The sequence below is a fragment of the Ochotona curzoniae genome, unplaced genomic scaffold (assembly GCF_017591425.1).
Source record: "Ochotona curzoniae isolate NIBS_2020 unplaced genomic scaffold, NIBS_Ocur_1.0 scaffold_4701, whole genome shotgun sequence".
Lineage (NCBI taxonomy): Eukaryota > Metazoa > Chordata > Mammalia > Lagomorpha > Ochotonidae > Ochotona > Ochotona curzoniae.
This window is the reverse complement of record NW_024467122.1, coordinates 27,858,317-27,862,931: the sequence shown is the minus strand read 5'-3', so window position 1 is coordinate 27,862,931 and position 4,615 is coordinate 27,858,317. Positions and strand designations below refer to the sequence as shown.

The 4,615-nt window shown below is 37.8% G+C and overlaps 1 pseudogene; it reads right to left on the bottom strand.

Annotated features, from left to right (window-relative positions):
* Positions 1-3,534: 3,534 nt before the first annotated feature.
* On the bottom strand, positions 3,535-3,921 carry LOC121149161 (annotated as a pseudogene).
* Between the last annotated feature and the right edge of the window lie 694 nt (positions 3,922-4,615).

Here is a 4,615-nt window from a genome sequence, read left to right as displayed (position 1 = left end):
GATGACATAATCCTATACATAGAAAAACCAGGAGACTCAATACAGAAACTGCTAGAACTTATACGAGAGTTTGGCAGAGTGGCAGGGTACAAAATTAACGAACGAAAATCAACAGCCATAGTGTATGCAAATAACACCAAGATGGAAGAAGATCTAACCAACAGGATACCATTCAAAATAGCAGAGAGAAGTATGAAGTATTTGGGAATAAATCTAACCAAAAGCGTAGGAGACCTATTCGAAGAAAACTACAAACTATTTAAAAAGGAAATTGAACAAGACCTCAAAAGATGGAATAACATCCCGTGCTCCTGGATAGGCAAAATCAATATCATTAAAATGTCTATACTACCACAAGCAATATACATTTTCAACGCAATTCCAATCAAATTGCCCAAAACATTCTTCACGGAACTGGATACAATGATTCAAAAGTTCATCTGGAAACACAAAAAACCACGAATAGCTAGAACCATCCTGAAAAATAAGAGGTTAGCAGGGGGAATCACAATCCCGGACCTCTGGACATACTATAGAGCAGTGGTTATCAAAACAGCCTGGTACTGGCACAAAGACAGAAAGGAAGATCAATGGAATAGAATAGAAGCACCAAAAGGGAACCCACACAAATACAGCCAATTAATCTTTGACAAAAAGACCAATGATAGCTCAAGCAAGTGGGAAGGCCTCTTTAGTAAATGTTGTTGGGACAACTGGCTGATAGCCTGTAGAAACAAAAGGATAGACCCACATCTATCACCATACACTAAGATCCAATCTACATGGATAAAAGACCTAAACCTACATCCAGAAACCTTCAAACTCTTGCAAGAAAATGTAGGAAATACACTGCAAGACCTAGGAGTAGGTTCCGACTTTCTAAGAAGGACACCAAAAGCAATAGCAGTTGAGAACAGAATAAACAAATGGGACCTCATCAAACTAAGAAGCTTCTGTACAGCAAGGGAAACAATCAACAAAGTAAAAAAGCAACCCACAGAGTGGGAGAAGATCTTTGCACACGATATAGGCGATAGGGGGCTAATTTCCAGGATATACAAAGAACTTCAAAACAACCAAAAAACCAAAACAAACAAGCCACTCAAGAAATGGGCAAGGGAAATGGGCAAACATTTCACAAAGGAACAAGTCCAAATGGCAAACAAACATATGAAAAAATGTTCCAGCTCCCTAGCAATAAGGGAAATCCAAATTAAAACATCGATGAGGTACCACCTAACACCAGTAAGATTGGCCCACATAAACAAGAACACCAACGACGCTTGCTGGCGAGGATGCGGGGAAAAGGGAACCCTACTCCACTGCTGGTGGAGCTGCAAATTGGTACAGCCTTTATGGAAATCAGTCTGGAGAACACTCAAACAACTCGGAATCTGCATGCCATATGACCCAGCAATAGCACTCCTAGGAATATATCCAAAACACCTGATTTACGACAAACCAACATGCATCCCTATGTTCATTGCAGCACAATCAGTAATTGCAAAAACATGGAAGCAACCGAAATGCCCATCAATAGAAGATTGGATAAGAAAGCTTTGGTTCATCTACTCCATGGAATACTACTCAGCTATTAAAAAAAACAAAATGCAGTTCTTTGTGGCTAAATGGGCACAACTGGAAACTATAATGCTAAGGGAAATGAGCGAATCCCAAAAGATTAGATACCACATGTTTGCCTTGATTTAACCTGTAATTTATTGTTTGGTTGTTTGTTATTTTTTGAACGTGTCATTGATGCTGTCTCAACCCAGATGTTTCGAAGAATGGAACTTGCATTATTTTTAACATATTGTTTACCCAATACTATGTCAATTAATTCCATAATGTTGTATATTGATACTGAGGCCTTGTTGGGGCTTTTAACCGACCGGATCTTTACTCTGTTAGACCTATCTTCAGACCATAGAAGGTCTCCCCAGGAGGCCACTGAACTTATCTGGACAATAAGACGCTGAACTTTATGCTAGGCATGTGTTTGCAAGCAATGAATCTCAACTGAACTTGAACTATGGTTATGCAGCAAGGTGGAGGAATCCACCATGGGGGGAGGGATATCGGGAGGGGTGGGGGGAATCCCCAGCGCCTATAAAACTGTACTACATAATACAGTGTAAGCAACAATAAAAAAAAAAAAAGTAAAAAAAAAAAATTTATGCATTTACAGTTAAAATGATCTTGTTTTTTATTATTTCTTTGATGACAGAACACTGGACATTAGGGTAGCTATATATTCTTGGCATTAAAACTTGACAGAGGATTTTAAATGCTCATCATCCTGAGCTGTGTACTCCAGCCTGTTAAAAATTAAGAAGGGCGATTAGGACCACTGAAAGAAATACACAAAGATAAATTCAAGTTTGTTTCTCCTATTCCATGTAAAGAGGTCCTCACCATTTATTGTGAAATAAAAGTTGCAACAGTCTGGGAAGGCCTATTTCTTTAAGTGGGATTTGAAAAAATGTTGTTTATTCTCCCAATAAAATAAGATCCTACAAATCACAAGAGCCTCCATCTTCAATTTTAGAAAGTCCCAGTAATTCCAGGAAAAAGAAGAAAATTAATTTATATCTTATTTAGATCAAATTTGCTTCTAACAACATTCCTTCTAGTAGACCTCAAATGGATTATACTTATGTGTATGTGAGTTTGACAGGGAAAGTAGAGAGTTTAAAATATAATGAGATCATCTTTTGTCAAATGTACACAGCTCTTTCACAAAGAAGTCCACCAGAAGGCTTCTGTTAACCTAGCTTAGTAGATTACACAATTATTAAAGGTTAATCTTTTCTGTGGAGTTTAATGAAGTGAAAATTGCATTTTTAACCTTGGATCTTATGCTGTCAGATGTCACTCATCATTTGCTTAATCTTTCTAAACTAAGCTCTAAATTAAGTTGATCTAAAAAGTAATTTATTAGGCCACCTGAGGAATGAAAATAGTCCCTGGTTACGGGGAAGACTTTGAAGAAAAACCTATCCTTAATTCATGTTAAGAAGATGGCAGTGACAATAAAAATAAAATCTGAATTACAGATACAGTGATAAGAATGATTAAAGGACAGGTTTTCCTATAATAGGGCCTTGGAGTTAACGTAACTTGTGCCTCAAATACAAACCTGGACTCGAAGTCTGGTAAAGCTTGTCATACACCAGGCAAAATACCAACAGAATCATCCCTAAACTAAGCCCATCATTAAGCCTTTTTTTAAAAAAAAAAATGTCTCTTCTTCCATTTTATTTATCAGTGTCAGAGTTTTGTACTGGGCACCCTCACCAATCAACTGACTATTTTGTTTTCAAGTGCTAGAAAAAGGAGACCTAAGTAATTTTACAAAATATACATCTCTTCAATCTGACTTTCCTTCATTAACATTATTTTTTCTTCCTACTTCGCTTATTAGGAACAATGTCCTCCTTGTAATAGATTTTCTCTTCTTTAAAAGTTTTTACAGTGCATTTATTTCAATGAAAAATTAGCAGGATCACGTTAGATAAAGTCACAGCGACCTCTCTACTCCTTGACTTTGCCAGCACCAACATTGGCCTTGGTGCTTCTTGATCTTTGTCATCCTATGCTCGAACCCCTTTTGCTCTTTTCTTGAGGACTTCTTTTTCTCATTGAGGACTTGTCTTGCAGTTCATTTTTCTTAGCAGAATCCAAGGAATTATAAGTCATACCAAACCCGATTATCTTGCCAACACCAATATAAATTCTGAATCCAAATACAAAGATGATGTCAGGAGTGGCCTTGCGCATTTTTTTGGCTAGTTTTTCCAGAATTTCTGTCTTTGGCATGGTAGCCTTGCCGGAGTGGAGAAAATCAATGACTATTTGCTTCCTCTGAAGTAGTTGATTAGTCACGAAGTTCCTGATCCAGGCAGTTACAGTGTCATTCATGATGGCACTTGAACCTCATCAGCCAGGGAAGCAAATAGTTTTCGCATGTGAAAAATTTTCTTAAAGATTAGCTTATTTTTAAAAAGATTAGCTTATTTTTTATTGGAAAGGGCATTTTACTGAGAAAAGGAGACACAGAAAGAAAGATCTTCCATCTGCCGTTTCACTCCCAAAATGGCCACAATGGACAGAGCTGAGCTGATCCAAAGACAAGAGTCAGGAGCTTCTTCTGGGTTTCCCACATGGGTGCGGAGGCCCAGGCCCTTGACCCATCCCTCCACTGCTTTCCTAGAATATAGGCAGGGAGCTGGACTGGAAGTGAAGTAGCTGGAACACATGAGATGCCAGCACTGTGGGTAACGGTTTATCCTACTACACCGTGGTGTCAGTCCCAGGAACCAAGTGTTTTACCCTCAGAGAAAAGAGGTACAAATGTGAAGGTCGGAAAGCAAGACTGACAACTACCATGTCAGATTGAAACTGAAAGTGAACTTCTACTTTTCAATATTTGGATGCTTGGATGGATAGACACAAAGATAGATGGATGGATAGATAGATAGATAGATAGATGATAGATAGATAATAGAAATAAATCAAGGAAGATATAAATGTATATATGAATTTACTATCACCGCTCAGAAATACTTGAGACCAGAAATGTTTTATACCTCAAAATTTTTCAGTTTGGAATATC